General features: G+C 48.5%; 9 non-coding genes across 9 annotated transcripts; all 9 read left to right on the top strand.

Moving 5' to 3' along the window:
- Nucleotides 1-877: 877 nt before the first annotated feature.
- On the top strand, nt 878-950 carry TRNAA-AGC (transfer RNA alanine (anticodon AGC)). Its single transcript has one exon. It is a non-coding gene; the product is annotated as a tRNA-Ala (tRNA).
- Nucleotides 951-9,162: 8,212 nt separating this feature from the next.
- On the top strand, nt 9,163-9,235 carry TRNAA-AGC (transfer RNA alanine (anticodon AGC)). Its single transcript has one exon. It is a non-coding gene; the product is annotated as a tRNA-Ala (tRNA).
- Nucleotides 9,236-10,663: 1,428 nt separating this feature from the next.
- On the top strand, nt 10,664-10,736 carry TRNAA-AGC (transfer RNA alanine (anticodon AGC)). The gene has a single exon. It is a non-coding gene; the product is annotated as a tRNA-Ala (tRNA).
- A 429-nt stretch (nt 10,737-11,165) lies between these two features.
- TRNAA-AGC (transfer RNA alanine (anticodon AGC)) lies at nt 11,166-11,238 on the top strand. Its single transcript has one exon. It is a non-coding gene; the product is annotated as a tRNA-Ala (tRNA).
- A 929-nt stretch (nt 11,239-12,167) lies between these two features.
- On the top strand, nt 12,168-12,240 carry TRNAA-AGC (transfer RNA alanine (anticodon AGC)). Its single transcript has one exon. It is a non-coding gene; the product is annotated as a tRNA-Ala (tRNA).
- A 428-nt stretch (nt 12,241-12,668) lies between these two features.
- TRNAA-AGC (transfer RNA alanine (anticodon AGC)) lies at nt 12,669-12,741 on the top strand. The gene has a single exon. It is a non-coding gene; the product is annotated as a tRNA-Ala (tRNA).
- A 1,163-nt stretch (nt 12,742-13,904) lies between these two features.
- Nucleotides 13,905-13,977, top strand: TRNAA-AGC (transfer RNA alanine (anticodon AGC)). Its single transcript has one exon. It is a non-coding gene; the product is annotated as a tRNA-Ala (tRNA).
- Nucleotides 13,978-14,906: 929 nt separating this feature from the next.
- On the top strand, nt 14,907-14,979 carry TRNAA-AGC (transfer RNA alanine (anticodon AGC)). The gene has a single exon. It is a non-coding gene; the product is annotated as a tRNA-Ala (tRNA).
- A 931-nt stretch (nt 14,980-15,910) lies between these two features.
- On the top strand, nt 15,911-15,983 carry TRNAA-AGC (transfer RNA alanine (anticodon AGC)). Its single transcript has one exon. It is a non-coding gene; the product is annotated as a tRNA-Ala (tRNA).
- The last annotated feature ends 268 nt before the right edge of the window (nt 15,984-16,251 follow it).

Raw genomic sequence — 16,251 nt, 5'->3', positions numbered from 1 at the left:
TATCAATATGTAATAAACGACTGGACCACGATGTCTGGCTCAGTGTCCTTTATTCGGTTCGTGCTGTACACCCACACGGCTGTCTTTACTCTGTAGCTTCTCCACGGTGCTGACTCCAATGTCGGCCCGATCCACAACAGCAGCCCCGCTGCTGTTTCTCTCACACAGCCCCCCTTGGCTGTACTCGCTGCAACTCCTCTCTCTCTCCACCTCCTGGCAGCCTCGTGCTGTCTCTCTCTCTCTCCGCAGCTCCTCCTGGCAGCCACACCGCTGCCTCTAACACGCAGCCCTTCTGGCTGTCTCCTCTGCAGCTGCACACCACTCCGCAGCTTCCTCTTGTCTGCGGGGTTGGCTCCCGATGGCCGGCGGTGCCCCCCCTCTTCTCACTCGCCCCCGTGGCCTCACTCTTTTCCGCTCACACCCCGACTGACTTCCCCTTCCGGTTTACCCGCTTAAGGACCCGAACCTTCCACCCACGTCACATGACTCCACCCCCCGTGACGTCACATCCGGAAGGTCGCTTACGCCCGCATTACAAATATATTCACAAGGTCAATTAAATTATTACAAATGAATTTCTTAACCCGGTATTGATGCAACCAATGATATTTTTTCAATATCTTTTCTGCACCTCATCAGGTACATGGACGTCGATAACAGCCATTTACAAGAAAGCAGAGTGTCACAGCGGAAGCGTGATGGGTCCATTACCCACAGGTCGATGGATCGAAGCCAGTCTATGCGATCTGGCTTCCTGTATCGCTTTGGTCGGTTTTAATTTATCGCAGATTTAAAGGTGAAGTTTGTTCTTATTTTGCTAAATATTTTTCAAAAAGTACTATGGCCTATGTCGAGATGTCATCCACGACAGCCCAGCGGGGAATTAGCTCAAGTGGTAGAGCGCTCGCTTAGCATGCGAGAGGTAGTGGGATCGATGCCCACATTCTCCAAAACAAATATGGACATGTTCCATTTTTTGTTTGTTAGCATGTATAAATTGAGTAAACATATGAACGTGTCGAATGTTTAAAACGTTATCAATATATTCACAAGGTCAATTAAATTATTACAAATGAATTTCTTAACCCGGTATTGATGCAACCAATGATAATTTTTCAATATCTTTACTGCACCTCATCAGATACATGGACGTCGATAACAGCCATTTACAAGAAAGCAGTGTCACAGCGGAAGCGTGATGGGTCCATTACCCACAGGTCGATGGATCGAAGCCAGTCTATGCGATCTGGCTTCCTGTATCGCTTAGGTCGGTTTTAATTTATCGCAGATTTAAAGGTGAAGTTTGTTCTTATTTTGCTAAGTATTTTTCAAACAGTGCTATGGCCTATGACGAGATATCATCCACGATAGCCCAGCGGGGAATTAGCTCAAGTGGTTGAGTGCTTGTGTAGGGTTGTTACGGGAGGGCTGTAGGTGCATGGGATCCAACGGGGAATAAACACAGTGGGCGGAGCTCCGGGAGTACACGGGGGGGGGGGGTGCCCGCAGCGACGTCCGCATCAGGCAGCCTGGGGGGTTGTGATCCTGACGGGGGGTATAAAGGGGGAGGACAGAGAGAGCTCGTGGCTGAGTCTGGGAACGAAGGAGGAAGAAGGAAGATCTGCTAGTTAGAAGCCCTGGACTCCCCTCGACGCCGCCCTTGTAAGGGCTGCGGAGGATCGAGCCAGAGGCATGGTTCCGTGAACCAGGGTCAGTACCCTGGGACTCCGGAGACCGTAGCCCGACTCACCAGTGTCGGGCCAGTTAGCCTCCCCTAGCCCGTTAGTGGAGGACTTGGGGTTAGGTCAGGATTAGCTAGGGTGTATCCCCAGTTATCCGGGTGAGGGGGCCGCTACCCCCTCTAGTGCTGTCCTGTACCGACAACTTGTAATAAAGATACGTGTGCCTCAACCTGGGTGTCCAGCGTACTTACCGGTACTTCATCTGGTGTCAGAAGTATTACGAACATGGAAACACGTCAGACAGCTCGAGCCAGAGTGCCGGACGAGGACACTGCTGAAATCGTTGAGCCCGAGACGGCTCACCAAGACATGGTACAGCCGGGGCCTGACGCGTTCCTGCCGGGGCATCGGCATGAAGAGGGGCCGCAGCCAGACGCGCTACGGCTGGCTCACGAGAGGCTGGCGGAGCTGCTGTATGCCGCTGCCGCCACGCTGGAAAACATCACGCGGCTGGGGGCTGGTGGTCCACCACGGGGCGAGGGGAGTCGACGACCGGAGCGCCTTCCCGCCATTTCGGAAGACTCCAACTTTCAATTTCCCGCCATCGCCACGGCAGCTGCAGAGGGCGTGGCCGGGCTAAACCTTGGGTCCGACACCGCTCTCGCTGGGACAGCCGCATCATCGCCAGCGGCGGGAACGTCATCACGGCTGCGACAGGCGATTCCATCTGCCATTCGCGCCGACGCACAGCCGAGTCCTGGGGATAGCAGCCTGCAGACTTCCAAGGCGAACGCTGCGCTGCAACAACGGCTACCTCCGCTGAAGGAATTTGTTGGCGCGGAGGGCGACTGGGGCGGCTTCCAGCGTCGCTTCATCGCCCACCAAGAAATGGCTAGGTGGTCGGACGACGAAGCCCTCTGCGCGCTGCCGGCGCTCCTCGACGCCGACGCGCTCGCCGCCCTCACATCGGCGCCAAGAGAGAAGCGTTCTACTCTGCCGAGGGCGCTACAACTGCCGGCTGGGGTCTATGGACCATCTGCAGAATGCAGACAGCAGTTCTACGACCGCAAGCGGGGTGAAAAAGAGTCGCCCCTGGCATACAGGACGAGCCTCCTGGCGCTGGCCAAAACGGCTTTTCCCCGTATGGACGACGACGGCGTGGACGCGATGGTCACGGAGAAAATCCTCCTCCTGGCAGACGACCTGGACATCGCTGTCGTCGCACAGGAGGACGCCGAGATGACCTCTCTTCAGGCGGCGCGCCTCCTTCACGCCAACCTTCTGTCCCTGCGGCGGAAAGCCAGCAGGGCATCGGCCGGGCGTGCGGTGGCTGCAGCCACCCTTCAAACGGAGGAGCTCTACGCCGTCGACCACCGACGGCAACAGGCGCAAGGAGCACGGGCGGGCCGGGACGGCTCAAGCCGGTTCGACCGTCCATCGTCTCCACCGGGGGGTCCGCGGTGTTTCAACTGCGGCGTTCGGGGCCACGTCGCCTTGGGGTGCCGCTCGCCTCGACAGCGCGGGATGACGCCTCGACGGGACGCCGGGCCTCCTCCTCCCAAGCTCCAGCAACATGATCCGGCGAGTCGCGGCACCACACATGTTTGGCCAAAGCACCCACCCGTTGCACACTCTCGCACCACACCGAACGGGGGGCCGATGTTGCGTTGCGACGGCCCAACGCGGATCACTGCGGGGACTCGAATCGAGCCCAAACAGTGGTCCGTGTTGGCCCATCGCGTGGTAGCCGCGTCGTCAGGGTCGTCGGCCGTGGTCGGACACATTGACGGGGTAGAGGTACGCATCCTGGTCGATACGGGGGCATCGGCGACAATCATTTCGGACTTAATTTACAATATTCTGCCTGTACAAAGCCGGCCCTTACTGCCGGTTAACGTCCCATTCTATGCCGCTAACGGGGGCTCTCTGGGCATCATGGGACAGATTCGCGCGCAAATTTGTATCGGGGACATCAAATTGTCGGGGCCGATTTTCGTTTCCTCCTCGCTGGCGGTTCCGTGCCTGCTGGGGACGGATTTCTTAGGCAAAATGCCAATTCGTATTTTGATCGACCAAGGATGCATTGAGCTTCCGTCAGGGCGACGCATGGCCTTCCTGCCTTCCCCTGCGGCGGCTCGGACGGCGTTCGCGACGGTACCGGCGTTCGTCGTCAGAACAGTTAGTGTGCCGCCGGGAGCTCAAATGCTAGTGCCTCTGAAACTTCGTAAGCCCTTCGCTAAGGGCGTAGGAGATCAGGGTGTTTTGCTGGGACCGTCTAGGGCCGGGGTTAATGCACCTCATTTGATTCCGGCCCAGACCGTCGTAAGAGGGGACGAGGACCCTTTCATCGCGGTCCTCAATGTGGGGTCGCAGACAGTGGTGGTTCCTCAAGGGACGGTGCTCGCTCACGCGACGCCGGTACCCTGCGAGGAACCTGTCGCGAACCATGTTGGCACTGCTTCCCGAATGCTCCCACATTCGGACAGCGATGAAGGGTGGCTCGACGCGCTTTGTGCGGGATCGACGGACCTGACAAATTCAGAGCGCCAACAGCTTAGAACGCTACTGAGGGAATTTTCCGACGTTTTCAGTCGGGATAAATATGATTTGGGTTGCACTCACCTGCTGCGTCACCATATTGACACGGGTGACAGCGCGCCAATTCGCCAAAATCCGTTTCGGTTAAGTCCCGCCGAAAAGGACCATGTCAAATCGGCTGTTGATGACATGTTAGCCGCCGACATCATTTCTCCCTCCACCAGCCCTTGGGGAGCGCCGATCGTCCTGGTTAAAAAGCAGGACGGCTCGTTGCGGTTTTGCGTGGATTTTCGGCGCCTTAATAAAATTTCGGTTGCCGACGCATACCCGCTCCCACGGATGGACGAATCGCTGGACGCCTTGGCGGGAGCGCGATTCTTCTCCACACTAGATTTACTTTCGGGATTCTGGCAGCTTCCTCTGGACGATGATTCTAAGCCTAAAACTGCTTTCCGTACACCGCACGGCCTGTTCCAATTCAACCGGTTGCCGATGGGCTTACACTCAGCGCCGGCAACTTTCCAGCGATTGATGGAATTGGTTTTGGCTGGATTGCAATGGGAATCGTGCCTGATTTATTTGGATGACGTTATTGTCTTTGGTAAAACTTTTGATGAACATCTCCAGAGGTTGCGGGCGGTTTTCCTAAAGATGCGGGCTGCTAATTTGAAATTTAAGCCACAGAAATGCCATTTGTTACGCGAGTCGGTGCGTTATTTGGGGCACATCGTAGGGCGCTCAGGTATTGCTACCGATCCCGCCAAAACGCAGTGTGTCAGCTCCTGGCCGACTCCCACCTCGGTGGGAGAGGTCAGGAGTTTTATTGGCTTCGCATCATATTACCGACGCTTCGTCGCTAATTTTGCAACGATTGCCAAACCCCTACACGCGTTAACATCTAAAGGGGTTCGGTTCCACTGGGGTCAGGAGGAGGAAGCTGCTTTCTGCTCCCTTCGGGACGCCCTGGTAAAGGCTCCTCCCCTGATTTACCCAGATTATTCTAGGCCGTTTTTGCTCGACACCGACGCGAGCAACACGGGTATTGGAGGTGTGCTTTCCCAGGTGGTTGACGGCGTGGAACGGGTGGTTGCGTACGGCAGTCGGGTGTTGTCTCCAGCGGAGCAAAGATATTGTGTCACCCGTAGGGAACTGTTGGCAATTGTCTATTTCATCCAACAGTATCGCCCATATCTGTACGGTCGGCATTTCACCGTCCGCACAGATCATGCGGCACTGCAGTACACCCTGAAGGTTCAACAGCCATCGGGACAATTGTCCCGATGGTTGGAGGTCCTCCAGGATTTCGATTTCGAAACCACCTACCGTAAGGGCGTTCGCCACACCAACGCTGACGCTCTGTCACGGATGCCAACCGCCTCCGAATGCGCATGCCTCCTGGGGTCTGGGCGTTGCAAGCCGGCAGGGGACATGATGGTTCCGGTCCTGGCGGCCGCCGCCAATGACGAAACATTGGTCACCAATGATATCGCGGAACAGGGGAAAGATTCCCTGCTTGGGTTGCCCGTTAATGAATGGGGGCGCCTCCAAATGGAGGATACCTCCCTCCTCGCGTTGCGTCGTCGCGCCGGGGAGAGGGGGCGGGGGACGGGTGAGGCCGACGCTTGGGGCATGCACGCAGGGTTGCTCATGCATTGGGACAGCAAATCCCACCGTCACCGGCTGGTGGTCCCTTCGGGATTACGCGGTAAGGTGGTGTGGGCTGCGCATGAGCGCCTCCTACACCTGGGGACCCAGAAAACTCTCGCCTTGCTCCAGCTGAATTTTTTTTGGCCAGGCATGACAAGGGATGTCACGGATCTGTTGGCAGCATGCCCTCGGTTTGCGCAGCGCAAACCACCGGCACGGGAGTCGAACCCGCCCTTGCAGTCCATCCAGGTCTCCCGAGTAAATGAACTGGTCGCACTCGACATTCTGGGGCCATTCCCCGCCACCCCCAGGGGTAACAGATATTTGCTTACTGGGGTCGAATATTTTACGCGCTGGCCTATGGCCTGGCCCCTGCCAAATCAGTCGGCAGCAGCCATCGTCGACGCCTTTGTCCAGGGTTATGTCATGGACAAAGGTGCTCCGGAGCGGTTGCTGACCGACCAGGGTAGAAATTTTTCCGGGAAACTCCTAAAACAAGTCTGTGATCTCCTAGGAACGAAAAAAATTCGAACCTCTCCTTATCACCCGCAAACGGACGGGATGGTCGAGCGTCTGCATCGCACCATCTCGTCTATGTTGTCGCAGCAAGTCTCGGACTCACAGACTGATTGGGACTTACAAATTCAAGGGGTTCTAGCGGCATACAGATTGGCTCCCCATGCTGCGACGGGATTTTCACCATTCTTTCTTATGTATGGCCGCGAACCCGACCCACCTGTTCCGGCACAGCTGCAGATCCCCGCGCCGCTGGGTAAAATTAAATTGGATGAACACGTTAAATTTAACCTTGACAAACTGACTGAGGCGCGGGATGCTGCGAGGCTAAATTCTGACAGGCGTCAAAAGGCGAACGAGCGCCTCAGGCTGGCTCGCGCGCACGTGCTGCAGTGGAAGCCGGGGGACTGGGCATGGCTGCACTGTCCCCAGGTACCACTCGCGACCTCCTCTAAACTCGTGCGCCCGTGGCGGGGCCCCGTCGAGGTTGTCGAGGTTTTGAGGCCTCAGTGCGTTCGAATCAAATGGGCAGGCGCCGGTGGTTTGTACACCCCTCTAGGCTAAAACCGTTTGTTGCGGTGCGAGGGCCCACTCCACACGCGCGGGGCCAAGCATGTGGGGGGTCGACCGACTCGGAGGGTCCGTCGCTGCTCTCGCCTGATGTGTTGCCGGCTGTCCCACCCACAGGTGCACCGGGAATGACGGGCTCATGCCCTACAACCCACACGGGTGATGCCGACGGTCGCGCCACTTCAATCGCGACCTCATCTCGAAAGGGACAGCCGCCACCGGATGGTCTGCCGTCCGGGGTTGCCCCGTGTGACGGGCCTGCGGCAAGGACGCGCGCTAAGATGCGCAGACTCTTATAATATACAAAAAGAAGAAATTTTTTTTTATTTTATTTCACGGGTCATGGTTACTGTATGCTGCGTCGGTGGTGCGCTCCTGCCACATTGGGTGTGTTGTGTTGTGTGTGTGGGCGGGGTGTGTGTGTTGTGGGTGCGTTGTGTGTCGTGGGTGTGCTGTGTGTGCTGGGGGAGTTCCTGGCTAGTTGTATATACGCGCTTTTACGGATTTCGTATTTATACGGGGGGGGGGGGTGCGTCGGACATTCCCTTCGGGGGTGTGCTTGTTCTTCTTGTTGTTCTTGTTGTTGTTGTTCAATTTGCATTTTGTTGAAAAAATGAGGCACACGCGGGGTTGAGGGGTAAATGTTCCTTTATTGGAATTGTTGCAGCCGGGACGGCTGCGAGCTGTAATGGGGGGAGTGATGTAGGGTTGTTACGGGAGGGCTGTAGGTGCATGGGATCCAACGGGGAATAAACACAGTGGGCGGAGCTCCGGGAGTACACGGGGGGGGTGCCCGCAGCGACGTCCGCATCAGGCAGCCTGGGGGGTTGTGATCCTGACGGGGGGTATAAAGGGGGAGGACAGAGAGAGCTCGTGGCTGAGTCTGGGAACGAAGGAGGAAGAAGGAAGATCTGCTAGTTAGAAGCCCTGGACTCCCCTCGACGCCGCCCTTGTAAGGGCTGCGGAGGATCGAGCCAGAGGCGTGGTTCCGTGAACCAGGGTCAGTACCCTGGGACTCCGGAGACCGTAGCCCGACTCACCAGTGTCGGGCCAGTTAGCCTCCCCTAGCCCGTTAGTGGAGGACTTGGGGTTAGGTCAGGATTAGCTAGGGTGTATCCCCAGTTATCCGGGTGAGGGGGCCGCTACCCCCTCTAGTGCTGTCCTGTACCGACAACTTGTAATAAAGATACGTGTGCCTCAACCTGGGTGTCCAGCGTACTTACCGGTACTTCACTTGCTTAGCATGCGAGAGGTAGTGGGATTGATGCCCACATTCTCCAAAACAAATATGGACAAGTTCCTTTTTTTGTTTGTTAGCGTGTATAAATTGAGTAAACATATGAACGTGTCGAATGTTTAAAACGTTATCAATATATTCACAAGGTCAATTAAATTATTACAAATGAATTTCTTAACCCGGTATTGATGCAACCAATGATAATTTTTCAATATCTTTTCTGCACCTCATCAGGTACATGGACGTCGATAACAGCCATTTACAAGAAAGCAGAGTGTCACAGCGGAAGCGTGATGGGTCCATTACCCACAGGTCGATGGATCGAAGCCAGTCTATGCGATCTGGCTTCCTGTATCGCTTTGGTCGGTTTTAATTTATCGCAGATTTAAAGGTGAAGTTTGTTCTTATTTTGCTAAATATTTTTCAAAAAGTGCTATGGCCTATGTCGAGATATCATCCACGACAGCCCAGCGGGGAATTAGCTCAAGTGGTAGAACGCTCGCTTAGCATGCGAGAGGTAGTGGGATCGATGCCCACATTCTCCAAAACAAATATGGACAAGTTCCATTTTTTGTTTGTTAGCGTGTATAAATTGAGTAAACATATGAAAGTGTCGAATGTTTAAAACGTTATCAATATATTCACAAGGTCAATTAAATTATTACAAATGAATTTCTTAACCCGGTATTGATGCAACCAATGATAATTTTTCAATATCTTTACTGCACCTCATCAGGTACATGGACGTCGATAACAGCCATTTACAAGAAAGCAGTGTCACAGTGGAAGCGTGATGGGTCCATTACCCATAGGTCGATGGATCGAAGCCAGTCTATGCGATCTGGCTTCCTGTATCGCTTAGGTCGGTTTTAATTTATCGCAGATTTAAAGGTGAAGTTTGTTCTTATTTTGCTAAGTATTTTTCAAACAGTGCTATGGCCTATGACGAGATATCATCCACGAAAGCCCAGCGGGGAATTAGCTCAAGTGGTAGAGCGCTCGCTTAGCATGCGAGAGGTAGTGGGATCAATGCCCACATTCTCCAAAGCAAATATGGACAAGTTCCTTTTTTTGTTTGTTAGCGTGTATAAATTGAGTAAACATATGAACGTGTCGAATGTTTAAAACGTTATCAATATATTCACAAGGTCAATTAAATTATTACAAATGAATTTCTTAACCCGGTATTGATGCAACCAATGATAATTTTTCAATACTTTTTCTGCACCTCATCAGGTACATGGACGTCGATAACAGCCATTTACAAGAAAGCAGAGTGTCAAAGCGGAAGCGTGATGGGTCCATTACCCACAGGTCGATGGATCGAAGCCAGTCTATGCGATCTGGCTTCCTGTATCGCTTTGGTCGGTTTTAATTTATCGCAGATTTAAAGGTGAAGTTTGTTCTTATTTTGCTAAATATTTTTCAAATAGTGCTATGGCCTATGTCGAGATATCATCCACGACATCCCAGCGGGGAATTAGCTCAAGTGGTAGAGCGCTCGCTTAGCATGCAAGAGGTAGTGGGATCGATGCCCACATTCTCCAAAACAAATATGGACAAGTTCCTTTTTTGTTTGTTAGCGTGTATAAATTGAGTAAACATATGAACGTGTCGAATGTTTAAAACGTTATCCATATATTCACAAGGTCAATTAAATTATTACAAATGAATTTCTTAACCCGGTATTGATGCAACCAATGATAATTTTTCAATATCTTTACTGCACCTTATCAGGTACATGGACGTCGATAACAGCCATTTACAAGAAAGCAGTGTCACAGCGGAAGCGTGATGGGTCCATTACCCACAGGTCGATGGATCGAAGCCAGTCTATGCGATCTGGCTTCCTGTATCGCTTTGGTCGGTTTTAATTTATCGCAGATTTAAAGGTGAAGTTTGTTCTTATTTTGCTAAATATTTTTCAAAAAGTGCTATGGCCTATGTCGAGATATCATCCACGACATCCCAGCGGGGAATTAGCTCAAGTGGTAGAGCGCTCGCTTAGCATGCAAGAGGTAGTGGGATCGATGCCCACATTCTCCAAAACAAATATGGACAAGTTCCTTTTTTTGTTTGTTAGCGTGTATAAATTGAGTAAACATATGAACGTGTCGAATGTTTAAAACGTTATCCATATATTCACAAGGTCAATTAAATTATTACAAATGAATTTCTTAACCCGGTATTGATGCAACCAATGATAATTTTTCAATATCTTTACTGCACCTCATCAGGTACATGGACGTCGATAACAGCCATTTACAAGAAAGCAGTGTCACAGCGGAAGCGTGATGGGTCCATTACCCACAGGTCGATGGATCGAAGCCAGTCTATGCGATCTGGCTTCCTGTATCGCTTAGGTCGGTTTTAATTTATCGCAGATTTAAAGGTGAAGTTTGTTCTTATTTTGCTAAGTATTTTTCAAACAGTGCTATGGCCTATGACGAGATATCATCCACGACAGCCCAGCGGGGAATTAGCTCAAGTGGTAGAGCGCTCGCTTAGCATGCGAGAGGTAGTGGGATCAATGCCCACATTCTCCAAAGCAAATATGGACAAGTTCCTTTTTTTGTTTGTTAGCGTGTATAAATTGAGTAAACATATAAACGTGTCAAATGTTTAAAACGTTATCAATATATTCACAAGGTCAATTAAATTATTACAAATGAATTTCTTAACCCGGTATTGATGCAACCAATGATAATTTTTCAATATCTTTTCTGCACCTCATCAGGTACATGGACGTCGATAACAGCCATTTATAAGAAAGCAGAGTGTCACAGCGGAAGCGTGATGGGTCCATTACCCACAGGTCGATGGATCGAAGCCAGTCTATGCGATCTGGCTTCCTGTATCGCTTTGGTCGGTTTTAATTTATCGCAGATTTAAAGGTGAAGTTTGTTCTTATTTTGCTAAATTATTTTCAAAAAGTGCTATGGCCTATGTCGAGATATCATCCACGACAGCCCAGCGGGGAATTAGCTCAAGTGGTAGAGCGCTCGCTTAGCATGCGAGAGGTAGTGGGATCGATGCCCACATTCTCCAAAACAAATATGGACAAGTTCCATTTTTTGTTTGTTAGCGTGTATAAATTGAGTAAACATATGAACGTGTCGAATGTTTAAAACGTTATCAATATATTCACAAGGTCAATTAAATTATTACAAATGAATTTCTTAACCCGGTATTGATGCAACCAATGATAATTTTTCTATATCTTTACTGCACCTCATCAGGTACATGGACGTCGATAACAGCCATTTACAAGAAAGCAGTGTCACAGCGGAAGCGTGATGGGTCCATTACCCACAGGTCGATGGATCGAAGCCAGTCTATGCGATCTGGCTTCCTGTATCGCTTAGGTCGGTTTTAATTTATCGCAGATTTAAAGGTGAAGTTTGTTCTTATTTTGCTAAGTATTTTTCAAACAGTGCTATGGCCTATGACGAGATATCATACACGACAGCCCAGCGGGGAATTAGCTCAAGTGGTAGAGCGCTTGCTTAGCATGCGAGAGGTAGTGGGATCGATGCCCACATTCTCCAAAACAAAAATGGACAAGTTCCTTTTTTTGTTTGTTAGCGTGTATAAATTGAGTAAACATATAAACGTGTCGAATGTTTAAAACGTTATCAATATATTCACAAGGTCAATTAAATTATTACAAATGAATTTCTTAACCCGGTATTGATGCAACCAATGATGATTTTTCAATATCTTTTCTGCACCTCATCAGGTACATGGACGTCGATAACAGCCATTTACAAGAAAGCAGAGTGTCACAGCGGACGCGTGATGGGTCCATTACCCACAGGTCGATGGATCGAAGCCAGTCTATGCGATCTGGCTTCCTGTATCGCTTAGGTCGGTTTTAATTTATCGCAGATTTAAAGGTGAAGTTTGTTCTTATTTTGCTAAGTATTTTTCAAACAGTGCTATGGCCTATGACGAGATATCATCCACGACAGCCCAGTGGGGAATTAGCTCAAGTGGTAGAGCGCTCGCTTAGCATGCGAGAGGTAGTGGGATCAATGCCCACATTCTCCAAAGCAAATATGGACAAGTTCCTTTTTTTGTTTGTTAGCGTGTATAAATTGAGTAAACATATAAACGTGTCGAATGTTTAAAACGTTATCAATATATTCACAAGGTCAATTAAATTATTACTAATTAATTTCTTAACCCGGTATTGATGCAACCAATGATAATTTTCAATATCTTTTCTGCACCTCATCAGGTACATGGACGTCGATAACAGCCATTTACAAGAAAGCAGAGTGTCACAGCGGACGCGTGATGGGTCCATTACCCACAGGTTGATGGATCGAAGCCAGTCTATGCGATCTGGCTTCCTGTATCGCTTAGGTCGGTTTTAATTTATCGCAGATTTAAAGGTGAAGTTTGTTCTTATTTTGCTAAATATTTTTCAAAAAGTGCTATGGCCTATGTCGATATATCATCCACGAAAGCCCAGCGGGGAATTAGCTCAAGTGGTAGAGCGCTCGCTTAGCATGCGAGAGGTAGTGGGATCGATGCCCACATTCTCCAAAACAAATATGGACAAGTTCCATTTTTTGTTTGTTTAGCGTGTATAAATTGAGTAAACATATGAACGTGTCGAATGTTTAAAACGTTATCAATATATTCACAAGGTCAATTAAATTATTACAAATGAATTTCTTAACCCGGTATTGATGCAACCAATGATAATTTTTCAATATCTTTACTACACCTCATCAGGTACATGGACGTCGATAACAGCCATTTACAAGAAAGCAGAGTGTCACAGCGGAAGCGTGATGGGTCCATTACCAGAGGTGTGGACTCGAGTCATGTGACTTGGACTCGAGTCAGACTCGAGTCATGAATTTGATGACTTGCGACTCGACTTGGACTTGCATAACAATGACTTTGTCCCACCTATGAGATGTGGACTCGAGTCACGTGACTTGGACTCGAGTCAGACTCGAGTCATGAATTTGATGACTTGCGACTCGACTTGGACTTGCATAACAATGACTTTGTCCCACCTCTGTCCATTACCCACAGGTCGATGGATCGAAGCCAGTCTATGCGATCTGGCTTCCTGTATCGCTTAGGTCGGTTTTAATTTATCGCAGATTTAAAGGTGAAGTTTGTTCTTATTTGGCTAAGTATTTTTCAAACAGTGCTATGGCCTATGACGAGATATCATCCACGACAGCCCAGCGGGGAATTAGCTCAAGTGGTACTGCGCTCGCTTAGCATGTGAGAGGTAGTGGGATCAATGCCCACATTCTCCAAAGCAAATATGGACGAGTTCCATTTTTTGTTTGTTAGCGTGTATAAATTGAGTAAACATATGAACGTGTCGAATGTTTAAAACGTTATCAATATATTCACAAGGTCAATTAAATTATTACAAATGAATTTCTTAACCCGGTATTGATGCAACCAATGATGATTTTTCAATATCTTTTCTGCACCTCATCAGGTACATGGACGTCGATAACAGCCATTTACAAGAAAGCAGAGTGTCACAGCGGAAGCGTGATGGGTCCATTACCCACAGGTCGATGGATCGAAGCCAGTCTATGCGATCTGGCTTCCTGTATCGCTTAGGTCGGTTTTAATTTATCGCGGATTTAAAGGTGAAGTTTGTTCTTATTTTGCTAAATATTTTTCAAAAAGTGCTATGGCCGATGTCGAGATATCATCCACAACAGCCCAGCGGGGAATTAGCTCAAGTGGTAGAGCGCTCGCTTAGCATGCGAGAGGTAGTGGGATCGATGCCCACATTCTCCAAAACAAATATGGACAAGTTCCATTTTTTGTTTGTTAGCGTGCATAAATTGAGTAAACATGAACGTGTCGAATGTTTAAAACGTCATCATTATATTCACAAGGTCAATTAAATTATTACAAATGAATTTCTTAACCCGGTATTGATGCAACCAATGATAATTTTTCAATATCTTTTCTGCACCTCATCAGGTACATGGACGTCGATAACAGCCATTTACAAGAAAGCAGAGTGTCACAGCGGAAGCGTGATGAGTCCATTACCCACGGGTCGATGGATCGAAGCCAGTCTAGGCGATCTGGCTTCCTGTATCGCTTAGGTCGGTTTTAATTTATCGCAGATTTAAAGGTGAAGTTTGTTCTTATTTTGCTAAGTATTTTTCAAACTGTGCTATGGCCTATGACGAGATATCATCCAAGACAGCCCAGCGTGGAATTAGCTCAAGTGGTAGAGCGCTTGCTTAGCATGCGAGAGGTAGTGGGATCGATGCCCACATTCTCCAAAACAAATATGGACAAGTTCCTTTTTTTGTTGGTTAGCGTGTATAAATTGAGTAAACATATGAACGTGTCGAATGTTTAAAACGTTATCAATATATTCACAAGGTCAATTAAATTATTACAAATGAATTTCTTAACCCGGTATTGATGCAACCAATGATAATTTTTCAATATCTTTACTGCACTTCATCAGGTACATGGACGTCGATAACAGCCATTTACAAGAAAGCAGAGTGTCACAGCGGACGCGTGATGGGTCCATTACCCACAGGTCGATGGATCGAAGCCAGTCTATGCGATCTGGCTTCCTGTATCGCTTAGGTCGGTTTTAATTTATCGCAGATTTAAAGGTGAAGTTTGTTCTTATTTTGCTAAGTATTTTTCAAACAGTGCTATGGCCTATGACGAGATATCATCCACGATAGCCCAGCGGGGAATTAGCTCAAGTGGTAGAGCGCTCGCTTAGCATGCGAGAGGTAGTGGGATCAATGCCCACATTCTCCAAAGCAAATATGGACAAGTTCCTTTTTTTGTTTGTTAGCGTGTATAAATTGAGTAAACAAATAAACGTGTCGAATGTTTAAAACGTTATCAATATATTCACAAGGTCAATTAAATTATTACTAATTAATTTTTTAACCCGGTATTGATGCAACCAATGATAATTTTTCAATATCTTTTCTGCACCTCATCAGGTACATGGACGTCGATAACAGCCATTTACAAGAAAGCAGAGTGTCACAGCGGACGCGTGATGGGTCCATTACCCACAGGTCGATGGATCGAAGCCAGTCTATGCGATCTGGCTTCCTGTATCGCTTAGGTCGGTTTTAATTTATCGCAGATTTAAAGGTGAAGTTTGTTCTTATTTTGCTAAGTATTTTTCAAACAGTGCTATGGCCTATGACGAGATATCATCCACGACAGCCCAGCGGGGAATTAGCTCAAGTGGTAGAGCGCTCGCTTAGCATGCGAGAGGTAGTGGGATCGATGCCCACGTTCTCCAAAGCACATATGAACAAGTTCCATTTTTTGTTTGTTAGCGTGTATAAATTGAGTAAACATTTGAACGTGTCGAATGATTAAAACGTTATCAATATATTCACAATGTCAATTAAATTATTACAAATTAACTTCTTAACCCGGTATTGATGCAACCAATGATAATTTTTCAATATCTTTTCTGCACCTCATCAGGTACATGGACGTCGATAACAGCCATTTTCAAGAAAGCAGAGTGTCACAGCGGAAGCGTGATGATTCCATTACCGACAGGTCGATGGATCGAAACCAGTCCATGCGATCTGGCTTCCTGTATCCTTTAGGTCGGTTTTAATTTATCGCAGATTTAAAGGTGAAGTTTGTTCTTATTGTGCTAAGTATTTTTTAAACAGTGCTATGGCCTATGTCGAGATATCATCCACGACGGCACAGCGGGGAATTAGCTCAAGTGGTAGAGCGCTCGCTTAGCATGCGAGAGATAGTGGGATCGATGCCCACATTCTCCAAAGCACATATGGACAAGTTCTATTTTTTGTTTGTTAGCGTGTATAAATTGAGTAAACATTTGAACGTGTCGAATGTTTAAAACGTTATCAATATATTCACAAGGTTAATTAAATTATTACAAATGAATTTCTTAACCCGGTATTGATGCAACCAATGATAATTTTTCAATGTATTTTCTGCACCTTATCAGGTACATGGACGTCGATAACAGCCAGTTACAAGAAAGCAGAGTGGCACAGCGGAAGCGTGAAGGGTCCATTGCCCACA

The sequence above is a fragment of the Lampetra planeri genome, chromosome 16, assembly GCF_965212315.1.
Source record: "Lampetra planeri chromosome 16, kcLamPlan1.2.h2, whole genome shotgun sequence".
Lineage (NCBI taxonomy): Eukaryota > Metazoa > Chordata > Hyperoartia > Petromyzontiformes > Petromyzontidae > Lampetra > Lampetra planeri.
The sequence above is the reverse complement of the archived record's forward strand: the minus strand, read 5'-3'. Positions and strand labels throughout refer to the sequence as shown.